This window comes from Pleuronectes platessa, chromosome 7, assembly GCF_947347685.1.
Source record: "Pleuronectes platessa chromosome 7, fPlePla1.1, whole genome shotgun sequence".
Classification (NCBI taxonomy): Eukaryota; Metazoa; Chordata; class Actinopteri; order Pleuronectiformes; family Pleuronectidae; genus Pleuronectes; species Pleuronectes platessa.
The window spans coordinates 16,914,333-16,935,191 of record NC_070632.1 but is presented as its reverse complement, the minus strand read 5'-3'; the positions used below and the strand labels follow the sequence as shown (position 1 = coordinate 16,935,191).

Here is a 20,859-nt window from a genome sequence, read left to right as displayed (position 1 = left end):
TTTTGTTCTTTCAAAAGAATCGGCTCCTATTTTTTTTTTTACCTAAAGTACCATTAGTAGGTTATTTGCTAAATAAGTAAGGCTGGGTAATGATTGTTTATCATTTATCAGGCTAAACTAGAATGGCACATTCCTCCACTGGGGCCACACAGCCCCCTGATGAAAGCATATTTAAGATCTGGATTTTTATTTGGATCTTCACTAAGTTGTCCACCTTCATAAATACCAGTCCCCTTCATGCCTGCTTTTTTAAAGTCCATCGATTATTCATAGAAATTTACCAAATTATGAATAAACGCCCAATCTCACAGTGTTAAAGAAAGTGGAGGGACATTTTCTTGATCCGCAGCTCCACCAAATATAATGGGTTCTTTCGTCATCGCTTCCTCATCCTTTCAACAAGTTTCGTAGGAATTTGTCCAGTAAGTTTGGGTAATCCTGGTCACAAACAAACAATCACGGAGGAAAGTGTAAACCAACAGCTTGGCAGAGGTAAACATAACCTCCCTGGCAGCAGTAATAGGTAAACAACTTAACAACTGTTAAACCTTAGCAAAATGTAGGGACAGGAATATTACGCTGTAGGGCTCATACCTCCAACAAGGCCAAACAACAATTCTAAAAGTTTTTAAATAAAATCCAGCGTGTAAGAGTTAGGTGAAGGGGATCTATTGGCAGGAATTGAATATGAAATAATCCTAGTGATGCCTCAACTAGAGCTGCATTTGTGATGAATTACATGTTGTAGCCTCTATAATGAGCTTTAGTTTGACCCATACTGTCTGCACTGACTCTGAGGCCCCACTGTTGTGGAAACATTTGCAATTACGAGTCAATAAAAACCTATGGACCGATTTTGATGCGCCATGGTGCACGGAATGTGACTGTGGGCCTTTGTTAGGTGACAGGAAGCGTCTGGTGCATCTGGCAAACAGAGAGTGATTGAGATGTAGTGGATGTGTTAGCGGCGAGGATGGACTTAACAAACTAGACATTGTTTTAAACATCCCTAATGCTTCCCTTTAAGGAGAGAGTGTGCCGCACCACAGTGTGGTGTCAATTTGGTGAGGTCTAATTCCGCAAGTCTCAGAGAGAGAGGGGGAGGGAGGGAGGGAGGGAGGAATGGCAACGTCACACGATAAATCTGTTAACTCTTTATCACCCATTCTGAATTAATCTTTTATTTCATAGGATAAACCTATTTTAAAGGGAAGGATACAAATATATAACTACGTATGGCCGTTCAGCTTTAGTTACCATGTAGATTTCCCCCGATAAGAAGTGAACAAGCTTCCTAGGACTAAAAACCCTGAAGTAAACCTGAAGTTACCCCGATAACTGCAAAATCCTGCTTCATAGCACAGGCCCCTGGAGGTTTGAAACCGAAACCTCCTTGGTGTATGGGATAAACGATTCATCATTGTCAAATCAACATTAACAGAATAGATTTTCTTATAAGGGCAAACAAAACCCTCAGCTTTGTTTTTCCTATAAACATGGCCACACAGACGGTAGTCATCACCACAAAGTGGAGTATGGCTGTGTGGCTTTCGCCAATTTTAATCACCCACATATGTTGCACGGTGCTTGCACACATTTGCCATAATGCTTCCATACAGAAAAGAGCAAAATGATGCTGGAGGTTCCTTTAACCATTGTCTCTGTTTGACATTTCCAAGACTGACTGACAGCAGCAGTAGACATTTCATCATCAACACATTACTGCAACTTTCACTGGGTTATCGCCTCAAGGATCCTTTTCCCCATTAACTTTTTTTCTGCACATTCTTCATAGCCCATTTCAAATGAACTGGAAAAGACATAAATGCCCATTTCAACTGGAAAAGACATAAATGCCCTGAACTGTGACTAACAAAACAAGCTGGACAGTGTGCTGTAGTGTTTGTATGGAAATGAAAGACCTTTGTTTCATTCGTACCTTTCCTCTCCATTGAACTTTTATGCAACATTTAGTCTAGCTATCAACAGAAATTGACTGTAAAGGTAGTGAGGGCAGTTGGTGGAGTAGGTCATGGCGGTTCTCCAGAGGTATTAAGCCCTTGGTGTGAGAGTGTGATCAACACCTAATAATTCAGGTTAGTGTTTCGACATGTCAAGACTTGTGTAAAGTGCAGTTCAGCAATAATGCAGCGCTCTCATGAACACTCATGTTGTTGGTGTTGTGAACTGAGCTGTAGGGTACTGTTCACCAGTCTGCAGGGAAAGTCTCAGGTCCATTTCCTGTGAGGTTAGATGACCGGATGACTGACAAGTACGTTTAAATCATTTTACGACCTCCACCTGCCCAGTTTGTTTACTCGGAAGAAGAGGCTGATGTAATTTTCCATTCATAATGATTGACACAACTGCCTAATATATATGAGCTTGTTCATGTTTGTAATGGTGCCAACACACAACAAAGACCAGGCCCAAGGTGCAGGCTTGAGTCGGCCAATAACATGAGGGAAGCAACAAGGTGGCTAATACATTCCTGATAGCTCACAGTAAGGAAGTGTGATGTCAAATGAGGAGATAAATGAGAGAGTTGTTTTTAATCAGGTTGTGATCAAGAAACCATATATTATCCAGGCTCTGTTAATGAAATTGTTGTGGAGTTAAGGAGCCTGGTAGCTCACCTGCTAGAGTAGGTGCTCCATGTGCTGCAGATTCAACTCTGTCTTATAGCCCTTCGCTGCTTATCGTCCCCTCTTTCTCCTCCTTTCACACTTTAGATGTTCTATCAATAAAGGCAAAAATGCCCCCAAGATATCTTAAAAAAGGCTCGGAGTAAGCAACAGTGGATGTCTGTTAAAGATAGTGGCTAGAGATGTTTCAGTACCATCTACCCTTCCTGATTTCGATTCCCATACCACGGACTATGAGCTGATATTAAGTACGAAACTTACATTACATATTTTAAAAGCTGTATGCTACAAACGCTGTATGGAGGTGATGATTGCTATCATTGCTGTATGGCCTGGCTTAGGGTAAACCCAAGCAGAAAAACAAATACATATGCAGAATTAATGCCCTAGAACTTATTATATTATCTATCTGTCTTAATTCTTGTCAAATTGTCTACATTTTAGCTAGCTCTGGCTTTTGCTACATTACTGGAAACAGTGTTGTGCATGAACGAACGCAAAAGAACGCGTTCATTGAACACGTTCACTGAACACGTTCACTTTTGTGAGAACGATGAACTGAACGCACCTCAATGACAATTAATGAATTTGAACGGTGAACACGAATATTTCAGCGTCCTCGCTTATAGACGACAGGAAACTTCTCTCTTTATGTGTAACTTTATTAAAGTCCAGTGAACACGACACACTTCTTGTTCGTAACTCCGACACTCCTGTCATCCACTACTGTGTTCTTCACTCCCCTTCCTCATTCACCCTTGACATGCCAACTCATCAGCCAATGAGAGCCTGTCATGCCAGATAACTCTCCAGCCATTGGTCTAGAACTGTCACTTGCCTCACCCCGACTGGTTCACTGACCCTCTGGAAATCCCAATACTTATTGACATGGTGTAGTTAGCTGAACATAAGTCATAACAAACACATAGCAGTCAAACAGAACATAAACCTAACTACCAGTCCGTTACAATATTATCTGAATTCCTGCTAAAACGTTACGGAATGTCTTCTTTCTCCTGAGGAGAGACGCTGTCTAAATCGAATGCTTGCACCATGTCGTTGCTCAGTGCCCGTGAAATGTCCGCGATGTAGCCTAACCTGAACCAAGTAACTCGACTTCGCACTCATTACCCATGATTCATCACACACACACACCAAACAAGCAACGTATTCCAAGTGTTTTCTTCTCTGGCCAGTGTCTCGGCTCCGAGCCGTAGTCTGGAGCTCGGCTCACGGGTTATCTTGGCTCGCTGTCCGGACCGCTCCGTGAATAAGGAGGAGGAAATGTTTCTTTACTTGGAATGCGGCCACTTTATTTCTCGGATATACAGCAGGAGCAACACTCGAATCACCTCTAGGTGCTCCGTCACTTCTCGTTATTCACACACTTTTAGCGTATTTTCCCACAATACCCAGGTGCACTACGTCACAAACTACAAACTTTCCTTAAAGGGCCAGGCCATACCTGCAACACAACAGCTCTCGGTCTCATATACAGATGGCAAGAGAAAGCAGAGAGGGATTTTTACACACTGTCTGATAAAGATTCCGACAGTAAAGGCAAGGGGTAGTGATGGATAAGGTTTTCTTTAACAAGTTAAGTCTTTCATTCTAACTTTCCACCTTAAAACTATGAAATGAACTGAACTATTAACTCGTTCATAATTTAAATGGTGAACTATTCATGTTTACTTGTATGAACTGAGCTTTGAACTACTTCATGAGAGGTGTGAACTTGCACAACACTGACTGGAAAGCACTGGAAGTACAGGGCAACTGCTGTTATCGAGGAGTGAATATGTAGTGAAGATAAAACCAATGACCTTTAAAGATGTGGTATTGGTTCAGTAGATAGATTTGCCTACTCGTAAAAATTGGAATTTCCAGCAGTATCTGAGGTACTTCTGATGGTGGTATCAGTATCTGAACATCTGTAGAAGTGGCTGCACTGAAGAAGCCATCAGCAATGTTTCCTTCTCGTGTATGTGCTCAACAGCATCCCTGTCATCTTATTCAAAGCAAGCATGATAAAAACATGAGGTATTTTCACAGAGTTAATAGAGTAACATTCCACTGTCAGAATTAAGAAGTGGCTCTGTTAAAGGGGTCAGATCTGACCTGATAACTTTTTTTTTACTCTTTTAACGCTTATGGCTGCAGGATATCGCTCCCAGCCAACACCAAGATCCCTAATGGTCCTCAGGCTGATCAACAACACTGCTCTATGTTTCACATTTACATTAGTAAACACCGTCATACATGTGCACTTTAAATGTTACACTATGTTATGGCCTCTTTGTTCAAAGCATTCACATTCACTGCTGGGATTTGTTGGTGGGAACTGTGCTATATTTACTACCAAACGCAGTGAACATGGATGGAGACTTGATCTGGTCTCAGTGGAGCTGGACTGTGAGGCTGTTATGATCCTTGGAGAGTTAAACAGTAGTACATGAAGAGGTTTTTTGTCTTTTTGTGGTTTTTGTGGAGAGGCACTGAAGCAAGTCTAGCACTGGGTACAGCTCTGGGAATCCCCACAGGTCTTTCCCACACTCCTGGCATGCTGCATGCTGTCTAGCCCAAGCAGATGGTGACCTACTGTTTGTTTTAACTTCCCTGTGTTTAATTAGAGCTAAAAACCAAGCCCACCGATAGCACAACAAACTGTGAGCGATATAATTTTAGGTTGAATTTATTTATAGTTCACCTCTACCAATGTACACTTGCAGGCCTCTGTATTGTGAGGATAGTATGTTCACTGCCTGGGGCACTTGCTCCTGACAGATCAGACACAGTAACACCGTGAGTAGCTGATGAGCATCTTTGCCACAAGACTTTCGTATTTATTTATATACTATAATTTAATAATGGATAAGTTGTTCATTTTTCCCAAGAACAGCACTCACTACAGTAGGTATCTTCTTCTTGTATTGATTTGGTGATTCTTGCTTTAGATTGATTCTAAGAATAGAAACAAATATGATTTATCCAAGCAAGATGGTGGTTAGCTATATTTAGTTTCATCTTCCAGCACTCGCTGACCTCTGGTCTGTCTCTAAGGACCAGCAGTATTGTTATGCCATGGAGGATGGCTTTCTTCCTGGCATCTTTGCTTTTTAATTTCCTACTTGCTATTGTGACAAGGGTGTAGCTTTAGGCGTTAATAACGACCCCACAGCACACACGCTAGTATGTTTATTTCCAGTGGACAAGATTACAGAAGCTGAGACCATATGCTGCTTTTCCGACCTTGCTGCTTTATGGCAGCAGAAGCAGCTCAACTCATTGATTGTCTCTGGGGAACTGACAGAAAAGCAATTCCATTGTTGAGTGGTGGGACAACATTGTGGAAAATGTCTGTGTATATTGGGCAAGTCATTTCACTCCAAAATGTTATCTTGGATTCATCATCTCTGATAAACCCTTTACTTCCTATTGCAAAGCTTTAAACATCTGCTGCTTTCTTGAGTTGGACTTGCTCGCATCCACTTTATTTTCTCGAACAATCTCTGGTTTATTCTTCCAAGAGATTTCAGACCATAAGTTTGTGCTTTTCATTTAAAAATATGTTATTATTTGATTTTCATTTGACAGGTGAACTTCAGAGGACGTCACAGGACCTTGGGAAAAGCAGGAGCATCATCTTCCTCAATTGACGAACCCAAATTAAGTAAGTCAAAGTTGGAATTTTTTTTCACTTCACGCATGTATATGTTTAGTAATTTTAAAGTGTGTGGGAAAAGGCCTGCAGTCACTGGAAATGAGGAATATACCAGGCTGTGCTGGTCAGCTGGTGGACAAGCTCTGCTGTGGAGACTGGTTGTGAGGAGTCTGTATTCATTCTCACAGTGGAGCATTGTGATTATTTTGACTGCTTCTCTGATTGCATGCACAGAACCTTTTTTTTTTATGGTTTCACATTCTCTCCATTTGTCATTTAGACAAAGTCTCCTTTCATTTCTCCTCAGCATAACGTATAATGCGTGCATTATACGTTGGGTTAACTGACCCCATTGGTAAGAGATCTGAATATCTAAGATGTTAAATCTAAAAATTTAGGTGGCAGCCTTGTCTCGTCATAGATTTACCCCATCAACAGAGCCGTATGGTTTCCTCATCCTGTTGTCGTTCTGTCCTGTTCATTGACTCACTGATTACACTTCGATTTTGAAACCTAGCAGTAGCTCATCACTGATCATTTGGATCCCACTGAACTGCTGCTACTTTTGCTCCTGTAGTGCGTGTTCTTCAGTGCGTCATGGATACCTTCCCGTTTCAGTTAATCTCGAGGTTGTTTCATTAAAGTACACTCTCTGTGACAAAAGTAGTAAAAAGGGGGCTCACTATCAAAGCAGTCTGTACCTTCAGGGCTTGTTTCTGTGATTCAGAGAGAGATATCTTTTATGTCATGAGAAAGATAAAAAGTCTTTTGGTCTATTATGAAACGGGTGGGGGGGGGGGCCCACCCTGGGATACAGTAAGCAAATACATTATTTCCTTTCAGCGAGACGGTTCTTGGTTCAAATCCTGGTTCTGTGTGGAGTTAACATGTTTTATGAAATGTGATAATTTATTGTCTTTGCAAGGGAGGGCGCTAGAAACAACTGAATGCTAAAAACACACAGCACTTAACCACAGACGCTCAGCTACAGTAAACGTTTCAGCATTAGTGTTAATACAGTGAGCCAAGGAGCAGCTGGAACACACGTCTGTGTTGGGCACAAACACATTGGATCCCGTGATAAGCAATTTATAAGCAGTCTTTCTGGCTGAAAACAAATCTTATTGTGAATGATATTAAAAAACAAACAGCTGAGCACCACACAGCAACAGTGACTACAGAGAGGAGGGACATTAAACTTTAAACTGTCTCAGAAGGTAATGTAAGCAGAACACAGTTGGCAACATTGCTTAGTTACAAACCATGTACCTCAGAGAAGGGTCTCATAGGGCTTTGCATTAGGATATATATATATATAAATATATATAATTTGCATGATGTTAGAAAAATGTATATTGTGTAATATTATACTCGGGGTTTATTTCATTGGGCTAAAAATTTGAGTCTTGGATGATGCTTTGCATTCACACAGCACAGATAGAAGGAGGACATTTGCAAGAAGGCAACACAAACATGGCCAAGACAAAGTGAGGAGCTCTTACTTAAAAGCGGGGCTACTTCTGTGAGGACTGAGTTTGAAGAGTCTGACATGGACCAGAAAACAGTACAACAGACTCAAAACACCACTCGTCTCTTCTTCCTGTCAAACAGTACGAAGAGTCGACAGATGAGAGCTACAATAGTACATCTGAGTGCTAACAACATACGCCAAAGTCAGATGGTGAAAGAAGCTTTTGCCTGTGGCACACCATATGGTAAAAAGATCATGAAAACACAGGGAGGTAACAGCTGCTGCTACGACATCCACAAAAATATGGCCCCAATTCACAGGGTTGAGAAAAGATGTGAGTAACGATTTAACGGAGCCGCGGCCAGGCTAGCCAAGTTAGCACGGAGCTACCTGTGTATCACGGCGACATCAGTCCCCTCAGAGCAGGTTTTTCTGCGGCTGGACTGACGGTCACCAGGCTGCGTTCGCCTCTGACCCCAGAGCAGTTTAACATGCTCATCTTTCTTAACAAAAATCCGTAGGCTGGTGCTGAAGTTGTATGTGAGTTACTGGTTACTTTTATGAAGCTTTCTCGACTCGGTACCTTGTTTGATAGTTTTGAGTTACATTTGGCAAAACCTGTCAGACCTAAGTATTATATATTTGTAGTTGTTGTTTAACATTATGTTTTTTTTAATTTTATTTTGGAGAAAAAAAAAAACGAGGGTCAGTTGTGTTTAGTAGCACCGGCTTCTAGCTGTCTGCTCGGCTGCTTAAGATTACGGCAGCGCATATTTTGTTCATCTTGTAATAAAGATCTCAATGAGGAAACACGCTTTTTTTTCACTGCATTTTAATGTAGCTTATAAATAGTGAATTTTTTAACTTAAAAATATTAATGATTAATCGAAAATTCGTCATTAACTCTCCCGACGATCGACGAAGACTATTTAATTCGAACGCCCATCCCTAGTTTAAACCAAAATCTGTCATTTGATTCTTAAAATGTTATACATATCAGTAAGTGTTGGCTGAGTACATGTGAGAAGGATGAGAACTATGTAATACAGCATTGTGACGTGTGACCGTTTTAAAGCATCCCTTGGTTCCAGTGGAGTTGGAGGACTGATGGCACTTCTAAAATATGACGCAAGCAAAAACAAAAAGAAAACAAAATTCTCCTGGGGAAAAAGTGATGTCATACACGAAGACATGATCACATGATCTCAGCAGCGGTGTTAATACGTCACTTCCTGCAACACTTGCTGTGGGGACCAACACTAAACGTCCCTCAAACCGCCGTCATTCTCCATATACATAACTTGCCAACCAGCCTAACTTATGTTTATCTTTTTTTGTCGGCCTAACCTAAACGTCTTTTGCTTAATCGTTACTTATTAGCGGTAGTGCCCATGCTCTTTAAACCAACAACAGAATTTTGTACAATACTATTATCGTTTATTTTAAATAACTGCAGTCTGATCCTGCAGTGATGAAATGAGTGTATGTCACATCAGACGGTAGCAGAGCCGAGAAGAGAGTGGACCAATAAGGTGCAGGTCTCAAAGGAACGTAAAATGTTATGTGGCCGTGGGCAACCATAGTGTCATTATAAAATTGGCAAAAATGTTTATGCTTCTCATGAGGTCAAAGGTCTCTGATCCTGTATTTGTGCCATTGTCAATGTAGCACTGTGCACAGTGTCTTCATTAGCTCAGTCCCTCCTTGCTGAGTTTTTCCTCTGCAGGCAGGCAGAACATTACATTGGACGTTTGTACTTTAGCTGTGCACGTTCCTGTGACCGGCATGCAGGTCCTGGAGGCATTGTGCCCAGCGTGCTGAGTGCGTGGGCCCGGACTGTACTCACTGTCCATTCAAAACAGATACACAGATAGACATTTCAAGAATCTGAGTATAGGGGAAACACACAGTAATAGTTATCCATAATCTGTGGATGTGTTTGTTGCAAGATCCACATACACGTTTGCTTCCTTGCCTAAGGACACCTTCAAAAACAGTGCCATTTTTAAACACCATTTAATTTGAAAAAAAAAATCATTTTAATGGATAGTGTTGCTTATTTTCGTCCCGCATCGATGAAATTGAAAACCATCTTTCAAAAACAAAACCTTCAGTACTCCAGCAACACAAGATTTACCAGATCCTTAATGGCTGGGGTGACCCTCTTTCTTAAAAAAAGAGCTATTGTTGTTTTCTTGAACAAAAACAACACTATAATTTGTAAATCTTTTCTGAAATATTGTTTTGTCAAGCTTATTACAGCAAAAGCCAGATATTTAATGGGTAGTGAGATGTTTAAATTGTCAGCTAGGAACTAATAGTTTGCCTTTATATAATTAAAAAGCTGCAGGACATAACTTGGCAACTGGATTGGTTGTGTAATTGTCGGTCTACCAGAGCTTTTTCTAAGTCACAATTATAGTCAATAATTAATCTGTATAAATGAATTCTTAGTTTGCCTCATTAATTGCAAATTACTGAATTATTAAAGTGTTTTATATCTGTTGATTTTGTGCAATGGCTGACTGTTGAATGATTTCTGATCTTTATGAAGCAGGGAAGTGAGCAACGTTTTGCTGTTGACAGGAGACATTTTATTATAATTGATTCAAATCCTCACAACCAGACTCTTGCTAAAGGAATAAACTGGGGTTAACAGGTCCAGGACACAAATGCTGCCTATTTCCAGATTAGATTTCTTCCTCATCACGCCTGAACATGAACCATTCTGTGCAGACAACGATTTGCGTTTGGCTGAGGTTGATTCCCTCATTTGTTTCTGTGTAAACTCAGCTGAGCCCTCATGGCATTTGGGTGCTCTACACAAACCTGATTAGCAAGCTGTGTGGGGGCGCGCTCACATTTAACAAGACACAGCCTTGGTATATCTGAGGATGGGTTAACAATATAGAGAGTGACAAGACTGGCAGTAATGATTATGTTTTAAGGGAAACCTTCTTTCCCTGGATGTATGTTGGTTTTACCTCAACACAGAGACATCAGTCAGTAAAAGGCTTTCCTGAGGTGTCGATAAAATGGCTCGAATGCTTTTAGGGCAGAAAGGGTGATTTAAGTAGAGTACATCAGAGGCTTTGCACACATGCCTCCAAACACACAAACATGCCTTGCCACTGCCAGACTTACGAGGTATTTCAGAGCTGTTTCGGACAAACACATTTTGCTGCTATACAACAAACAGAGACTTATTTTAAGTGAGCTGCGTCTACTGCCTCTGTAAACCCGTAGGCTGAACAAAAACATATGATTTCCCAGAAGAGTTATCATCTCACAGAAAATGACTGACATTATGTTGTCAGTTGATTATTTTTGTACAACTTATTGCTGCCCACCAACACAAGTATACATAACCCCTGCTATCCCTGTAATTAAAACGAATTAGTGCTGAATGACATGCTGTTAGAGGTTCCTAACATTTAAAGTCTGTTTTATAATTTCTGCAGACAGCCTAGACTAGAGGAGGGTTGAGATTTGAGCGAGGTCATAACAGGCAATGTTTCATAACCTTTACTATTTGCACAGTGTGGGAGAGTGATGGACGCACCAATCAGAGTCTGAATAGTAACAGGAACTGTTTGTGTCTGTGCTGCTATGGATGCAGCTGTTTGTATTGCACTGTTTATGGAAGGTGACTCTTCTGATAAAGGGCATTGATTCAAGTATTTCTGTCATTGGATCTGAGCAGGGTAACAGAATGGCAGTCTGATGAAACGAGGGTTCTTTTTCTCAGACAGGGGCCTATAGCTTGGAAACGTGGTGTCTCGCAGGAATAAATCTCACGAGAGAAGACTTTCAAACCCAGAACTACAGCACGGAAATAATTTGATTGTATTTCTTTTGTACAATTTGTATAATGTTGAAGTAATCAGTCCACTAGTTACCTTCTGAGTAGCGTTGTAGTGTTAAGTCAGTCTTACAGGTGTAACACAGTGTCATGGCCCCACTGTCAATTGTATTTTCTTTAGTCATAAAACCCAAATAGTTCATTTTTGCTGTTTAGCTGCAGAAATTGAGTTATCTGACTCAAAGCAAAGCAAAAAGCAAGAGCACCTATTGGGCAATAATACTGGCTGATAAGGGTAGATCAATGTGATCGTGTAACATGCACCCACTACGCTCTCATGTGCAACCGCTCAAAGGGAGACAGAGACTGGGACAGAAAGTGCTGCACACAGCTTTACAGTGAAGCACTGGTCTGAAGCACAAAGTTAGAGATTCTTCTGTGTTATGAGAAGTGTCAAAACAAAATTGCATCATTATTAAACTGTGGCGTGACAAATTAGACTCTGTCAGACTGACACAGTCTATGAGAAACACTGCACGCATTTTCAATTGCATCACAAGAGGCTGCTCTATTGAGACAGAACGAGGGCTGAGTAGCAAACGGCAGTGCCTGAGCACTAACCTCATTGTGTCTGTAGTTTTGAAAATTGATGAGTGTAATACATCGAAGGCTTGGTCAGATTCTTAAGTAATTTGACAGAAAACATGGCGTGGTAAAAGAACAACAAGTGCCAGTGACAGGATGAAATAGTATCTAGGAAGACTGGTTTGAGTAGTAAATCAAGGAGTTTGAAGGCCTCTCTGAAAGAAAGATGTGTTTTCACAAATGAGATTTGGGACACAAAGCTTTTTAAATGTCACGGTTCCATGCGGTGGTCTTTAAAGCCATTAAAGCAGAGAACAAACTGTGAAATATCTCTGGCTTACCTGAACAAGCCTAAGTCATTACTACATTTGTAATTGCTGTCATGTACTGTTTGATATTTTCTTCAATGCTTTTGCAGTTTGAGGGACACAAATTGTGTTTTTACCACAGAGGCCAATTAGGAAAATGACATGCTAATAAAATGGATTTTTGTTGTTCTTGGTCTTATGAGCTCCTGGCCTAACACTTAAAAATTGACGTGTACCTGCACACTAATGTTGATGTTAGTGGCTTTAAGTGTGGAATACTCTTAACTTTATAAGCAATGGAGGTGTGTTTATTGCTGTGTGAACCAACCTACGTGTGTGTGCATCAATTACCACTATCAAGGCTAGAGCCCTGGAATATATGACCAGCTTGATTACACATGTTCATGTGTAATGTGTAATAAAAATGAGGAGGTGAGATGGCAAAGGATACAATTTTCATAATAACAACACAAATGGCAATATGATGTATATTTCAAGGATCTCTTTTTGACCTCTTATCTTGCAATTATTTCCACATGAACTAATCCCTCGTGACGCAGAAGGATCCTGCAAGTGAGACGTCTTCGTCACTCGGCACGGCTGCCTAGCAACCAGGTAGCACTCCAGCAGGCTGAGCAAGGGTGAATTTGTCATATTGTTGCACCTCATGGATCAATATTCTCTTCAAGTAACATTGTTTTAATTAAACTGTCACTGGTTGATTTGTTCTTAAGACAGTATATCGACAATCAGAAGCGCTTTAACAAGTTCACTAGGGTACGACTTAAAAAAAATCAGTGACTGACTGTATTTACATTCAATGCTGTTCATAGTCTTCATTTGCTTTAACGCGTAATTCACTGACATGCAAAGAAAATATTCCCAACCATGAGGATCTCCATTTAGTAACACAGAAACATGTTCACTCTACTTGTAGTAGCAGATTATCCTACTCCCTGATTAGTTCTTCTGTCGTCATAAAGATCAGCAAATAGAAGAATGCAAAGAGGAAAGTCAGAAAGACAGCTTAGAGTAATTAAGTAGAGAGTTTGAAAACAAAAAACAAAATTACAATGCTTTTATATAACAATATAATAATAACTTCATTTGTATAGCACTAAGCTAAACGGGGTAACAAAGTGATTAGTCACATGATTCATGTACAGTAGTGTGGGACAGGGTTTAGAATTATATCTTTAGTCTGCTCGAGTAAACGTGAAACTGGCTAAAATACTTCTCAACTGGCCCTAGAACAGCATAATTCAGTGTTTTCTGTGGGTGAAGGGCACACTGTGATCGTGGGTAGTTGAGGGTACTACTGAATACTAGTTGGATTAAGAACATTTTCATTTGAAAAATCTTAAATTTGTATCATTTATTAATCATGCTTGGTGTTTTTTTATTTTTGAAACAGAGTGTCTGAAATATGGAATAACCAAGCCATGAATATTGAAAAACTATTTAAATATGGGTCCCACCCAGTCTCTCTATGTTGGGATTTTGATCTCATCTTTCCCTCCACCCTGTCTGCACCAGTGACTCAGTTGTAGGTAGCTGATTTGTTGTTGGGAGTGATTTTCTCCTTTTGTGTGAGATCAGTTCCAGCATGTTGCTGCAGCCACAGATAAGTGTATGCCATTAGGGTTAGTCACAGTACTTGGACCTGTGAGAGTAAAAACAGACCTTCCAACTATATAAACGCCTGCCAGGGCGAGTCACCACTATTGGATTAGATGGTTGATTGGTTGTATTGATTACCCTACACGCTTGGCATAGCTGGGACACAAACAAGCACACACACACTACTCATCCAGCAGTATATAGAACTAGGGCGATGGTCTGCCCGCCTGGAAGGCTTGCGTGTTGCACAAATGCCCACAGTGAAGTGTATACAGACTATGCATGCATTTTTTGTTGTGGTGGGCAGCTGTGGGAAATAATAGCAGCAGAAAAACTGATAAACGACCCTTTCAAAATATCACTTCATACTTTATAGGGATTAGAATCAGAATCAGAATTATTTTTTATTGCCATGTATATTTGCACATACAGGAAATTGCCTTGGTGTGGTTGGTGCACTTTACAAACAACAAATTAAAAAACACAATATCGAACAATATAACAATATAAAAAAGATTAGTGCTTACTGTTAGGTATGTTTATGGTCGACAGTAAGAGTCAATCAAAGAAGTGGAAAATAAGTTTGATGAATTCCGTCTACAACAGGAACTGAACTCATTTATTTTGATTGGCTAAGAAAAAATGTTTACTTGCATTTGGTGAGTGGTGGATACTAATTTTGGACCCTTGTATGTCAGTACAATGTACCTACAGGCCTAGAGTAATGGATCAGAAGCCAGAGAGTGTTTTTTTTCTGTCTTTTCTTGAATTTCTTAACCTAAGCTATGGGCCTGTTGCCCCAGGTTTTTTGTACAGGGATTTTTTCAAAGCTTGTTTCTCTAACCATTCCTCAGAAGGTGAGGAAAACTGTTTTCTTAATCTGGCCACAGTGGGCCGTGTATAAATATATCAATGGAAGTGTTGGTAGCAGAGACTGAGCTCCCGGGGAGCTACAGAACACCAAATTATGTTGTCAAATGTGATACAATTGAAATAGTCAATTTTTGATTTTTTTTCTCTTTGCAGCAGAGGAACGTTAAGAAAGAAACAAATCAACCACCGCTGAGATTTAATAATGTTGCTTTAACTGATCATTACCAGTTGCCATCTACTTATTATACATAATATATTTCTCAGTGCTCTTATTAAGATGCACTTGTACATTCCATACAACCACATAACCCTAATGATTCCTCTGTTGTTCTGCCAAGCCAAGTTACCACCACTGTGTCTGTTGCTAGTGTATTTAAAGGGTAATGCAAGTGATGAGTGTAATTGTGACCTGCAAGTGAAAATGTAGAGCATTGTAGCAGTGCAGGTTTAAGCTAAATGTAATTTGCCTTAATCCACAAAGTGCAGTAACACAACCCCTATCACTGCCACTGCACCACACAACTCTGTGATGAAGTGTTTGTGGTTCCCCCTGAAAAGTTAAGAAGTCTCCTGTAATCTCCCAGCAGTCCTGAGGGGAAAGTATTTGGGTTTGCAGAGTTTTATCCACTAATAAGCGCTTGTTGTGTGTCATTAAAGAACGCCTCATTAGATGGTTTAATAAGTCCTGGTGAACAGTTCCCCTAGACTACAAGCTTTTGACATCTGGTATTTCTTGTTTTGACTTCACTAAACCTCCTGTGCCTTCATTTTGTCAGACTTTGCCCTGTGAGTTATGAACAGTGTTCATGCTATTAGTGGAATATTGCAGTTATTCAGTAAATCCTTTCTTAACAATACTGATGGTCTTGATAACTGGGTGTATGTAGTTTAATTAGTTAAAGTCCATAGCTTTTTCCAGCTTTGGCATGATTTAAAATAATCTGTGAAAGTGTTGTAGTTTACGTTGATGTGTCACTAGTTACAGTCATGATGACAGGATCTGCTTTTTAATTAGATTTTCTGTGTAATTGTAATTATCACTCATCTTAAAATCACTGTGACACTGAAGAAACAGACCATGGCAGAGATGAGCAAATCAGATTAATTGTAAGTACATACCTCGCTGATTCCGTTCACTGACAAAAAATCAATGGATATTAGCCTTGATAGACAAATTGGTGTTTATTTTTTACTGATCTGATAACTTTTATTTTTACTGAATAAACAAATCATAAAAGATGTGTTTATATTTTACATGAATTAATAGTTTATTATCGATGCTTTTGCTCATGGGAGGAGATTGTTTACCTCCCAGCTGCACGGCAGCATTAAGTGTCAAGTCTGCTTTAGCTCAACATGTCTTCAGTGCTTTTGAGCTGGCCTCACGGTGAGCCTGCTGTGTCAAGAAGCCTCTAGAGATGGAAACACCAAACAATCACTGGCACCCCCACCCCATTCCTGTGCCCCACATGAGCACTGAGTAAGAGATGGTAAAAATAAACCACCTGGCTGTTTGACACACCAATAAATATAAGTGCATTGTGTATAAAGTATAAAGCAGTGTCAAGTCGTACTGCGGTCACTCACTCTATGATTAGTTTTTTTTAGTACTGGCTCCTCCAGAATGAGCTTGGAAGTGGAAAATGTTTCAATATGGGTTGTTTGTAGCCTTATTCTTAAAGGTTACCAAGTTTCTAGTGTGTATAAGTTAACATGTAAGTTTAACACAACTGGGAGCAAACCAGCATTGCAAAAATAAAGTATTCAAGTGTGATATGTGATATGTTCCTCCTAGTGGTTGATGTACGAAGGAGAAGTAGCCATGCCAGGAGGGATGGTGGGCTGCCTTCACTAGAATGAGAGACCCGCAGGGAGTCAACAGACGCAGCTGGACTGCAGTCCTGTGAACCCTTTCATTATCCACAATCCCTACGGTTGAGTGGATTGGATAGTGCTTGAAATAATTGTTCAGAGATCCACGTTTGGACTGACAGTATCTAACCACATCAGGATGTTCATTTTAACATCATAATCATTGTAAAATCATTGTTAAAACCATGCCTTCATAGATGCTGTACTAAGATCATAGCACAGGATTAGTTACTGCTTGTATACTCTGCTTTGTGTGTAACTACCCAAAGAGCTTCAGACATCACTCCAGCAACACGCTTGTGTAATCACATCAGAGTGAGTCAGGCAACAAGAGGGTAAATTCCCTTGGTTTAATGTGATGTAATAACTGAATATTAGACAGGGAAAGTCCTTATCTTTGGATTCATTAGGGCGAGTTCATCTCATGTCGAATGTCCCCAGATGATTACACAACACCATTAATCTGTTCAACTCAGACGCACAATAATCCATTGATAGTGACTGAGGAGCCGTTAACACAGACCGCCTGCATTTCCAGATCTTTTGTGCTGCGTAGAATCGTTTCCATGTATTGGTGGCCTGTTCAAGACAAGACCTCAAGACAGGAACTCACTGCCTCCTCCATTGTCTTTTGTGTATTGCCCGCCAGCTGTAATAAGCTCTGCTTTCTGTGTTCATCAGTTTTCTCTTTATTTGACCACAACTGAACCTCATTTGTAATTTTCACTACACCAGAGCCAGCATCTGTCAGGCAAGGAATTCATTACTTTAGCTGATTTGAAGAAATCTGAGTTTCATCGCCCCTGGATAACTGGATACATCAACAGGATCTATCTCTTATTTTGCAATATCTGATGTACATTACATGTGCCTACACTCAACTATGCTGTACTGATCGAATGTGTGGTCATGGAGCCATAGGGAGAAGACTTGGGCCATTTTAGACTCTTCATGTTTATCTCTCAGTAATCTGTTTCTGATCTGACAACAATTACAGGGACTGACTAAATATATTTTATAGAGGGTTTGTTTTTATAGTCGTGTTAGAACTGTGTTGATTCAAGTCTGAGTTTGAGTCAAATTTGAGGATATATTTTCTTAGTGCAATTCATATTATCTCATCTTGACCCTTGTGGGTAGAAGAGTAAACAGAATTAACACTTTTCACCTTTTCAAAACCACCCTGGTGTTTAATTCTGTTTCTATTGACGGTGCTTGGTTGGATTTGGAGTTGAGAATACATTTTTGTAGAGTTTTGCATTGATAATAGAAAATGGAGGTAGACGATTTAGATCTGAAAATAAACGGCACCAGATCCATCATAAGGCATTCATTTTTGAATCAGGAAGATGTTGAAAAATTGATGTTTATCTGTAAAATATACTGCAAAAAGAAGCTGTACCACGTATAAGTTTGACTGTTTGAAATGCCACCTGGTACGAAAGAAAGGAATGGCTGAAACTCTGCATGTCTGCATCTCCCATTGAACTGTTTTTTTTTAGCTTGTTGCAGAACTGAGACTTCAAAGTAAAGTTCCACAGTTACCCACATCCACTTCCCCTGGGGCACAAGACAGTCATGTTATTCTGGATCAAGGGAACTCATGCCTTTGTCCTCTTCTCAGTGAGTAGATGGGGTCACACATAATTCCATAAATCCATATAATAGATTGTCAAAGAACAATGCAAGTCAGTTCCAAAATGTGTGTCCATCCATCTCATAGATGTAATTCACTAGATAAGTGACAACTCCGGTCAATTGGAAATGGGAACCATTCATGTCAGATTGTAAACGTTTATGGTAATCCCTCCGATATTTTTCAGTCACCAGTTGTTTTCCAACCTCAGGGCTAGATGAGGTAGTTAAGTCAGTTGAACCAGTAAGTCAAACAAGAACCTCCTTGGCACTGTTAGGACATCTGTAATTCCCTGAGAGTCAATGATGCGTGTTGTAACTCCAATAGAGCCTGGAGACTTGATCCTCCCTGTCTTCAGCTTGAAAGCACAATGTGGTGAAGCTCCTATATTCCTCAGGGCAATGAGAAATCCACAACATTAACATTAACCAGGAGAGGCAATACGATTACTGAGTTCAGTCAATCATTGTAAGTGCACACAAGACAAAGACATGTCATTCAGGACTAACTGCCCTCACTTGCTTATAGAGTCTGTTGAGTTGAATTGGTGTGTTTTTTTTGTTTTTTTTTCATTATCTCGGCTCCACATAGCCCTGCTCGAGATCCCAAACATGGTGGTAAGGGGATTTAGAAACTATTGGGCAACTGTGTCTCTGGTTATTTATGGAAAAGAGGAGGCGATGAGCAGGCTGTAGAGTCTGCTTTCTTATTTTGAGTAACACATTTCTTCACAGTTGATCCTCTACACCCACGCACTGCTTTTGTCCGTGTGATCCAATTATTCTTTTTTTTAATTTTTTTTTATTACAGAACATCTTTCTAGGGAGTTCTCACCTCAATTCCCTCAATATATCTCCCCAATGTTTAGCAGCTTTTCAGATCCACAGCACATGTTCTCTCACAAAGCTTGCAAAAAGAACAGAGAGAGAGAGTTGTGATTATTACCGGTACATCGTTTTCAGCAATTAGTTCATTCTTCTCTCTTCCCTCCAGAGTATTACAAATCTGCAATAAATGTCTATGTGCTGTGCTTAAGTCGTCCAATGGTAAAGAAAAGCCTGTATGTTACCGGACCATTTATGCTCTCACTCATAAATGTCCCCTTAGGTAGAACGATAAAGATTTTGTCAATAGGACTCTAAGGGTTTTAAAGCAATACTATAATAGTAAATCTCCAAATCACCCCTTTTTAAACGGCTCCCACTTATTTGTATACTAAATTTTTCTTTCTTGACAGCATCTCGATACATCCTCTGTGTCTGTTTGAATTTTAATCTTGGCCACCCATAGTGGACGGCTGTCTCCTTTTTTCAGCTCCTAATTCATCTTTTTCTAATATTCTTCGTCTCTGAGCCCTTTAACATCCAGGTGCAATGGGTTTGGGTTCACAAATAGAGTACATATGTATGTCGCCATAACGTAAAGTAGTAGACTAACTTGCACCTCAGACGGGGTCACAATCAGGGTGAACATAACATGCAGCTAGTGGTTAAATGTCATCGGCGACTTACATCATGGCAACTGTCATCAAATGCTGTTGCAAGAGCAACTGGCAAAGGGCAACACTGTTTTTTTATACTGTGCAAGAACTAAAGCACAGGTAGGAGTTCTAAGGATATAAAATAAAAGGAGCTGAACGTCTTTGCTATTCTGCAACAACTTTAGGCTTACATTTTAAATTGTAAATATGTCTTTAGTTTAAATTAGTTATTTTTTCAAGATTAATATATTGGCAACATGTCTCCGTGTCTTGTAGTTCTTTCTCAATGATAGATATATACAATGGTGTAATACAATTACATATAAGACCAACATGGAACTGATTCAATCATGGGGAAGTATAAGTAAATCTGGGAACCTGATGGCCCTTCATATATGTCACACTTCACACATCTTAAAATTAAATTATTACATTAAAATGAATTTATCATGATCTTAAAGTCTTAATTTTAGCATGTTGAAACCTTCAGAAACTTTGTGTGAACAGTTCCTCTCAAAATGGACTGGGTTGCAAGTATCATCATATCTTACATCTGATGCCTCACTAAGGAGAAGCTATTCTAGCCTGACCCTTAATAGGTAAAATGCTCCCCAGCCCTGGTTTGCCTTTTATTTTGAATAAAAGCCACTTGTATGGAAAAACATGTCTCTACTCCAATTTACTGAATACAGATCAGAGTCTTTATTTATCCTAAAATGTCACTGGTGATAGTAAGAAGAGCGACTGCGTAATAGCACTGAATTATCCAAGATGGTTAGAATCATAAAAGGTGCTTTCAATATTGAAGAAGCTAGCGTTCCATTGGCAGTTGCTAGGCAACTACATCAGCATTGCTGACGAGTCAAGGAGCAGTGGTATGGAGAGGCAGAGACTTGCAAGGGTATT

At 39.9% G+C, this 20,859-nt stretch overlaps 1 protein-coding gene across 1 annotated transcript in view; it reads left to right on the top strand.

Moving 5' to 3' along the window:
• The window catches only part of LOC128444993 (tumor protein p53-inducible protein 11), a 38,505-nt gene that overhangs the window by 684 nt on the left and 16,962 nt on the right, over positions 1-20,859 (top strand). Inside the window, exon 2 of the mRNA XM_053427728.1 lies at positions 6,240-6,315. The gene's annotated coding sequence lies outside the window, so the exon portion shown is untranslated. The remainder of the gene's footprint in view (positions 1-6,239; positions 6,316-20,859) is intronic.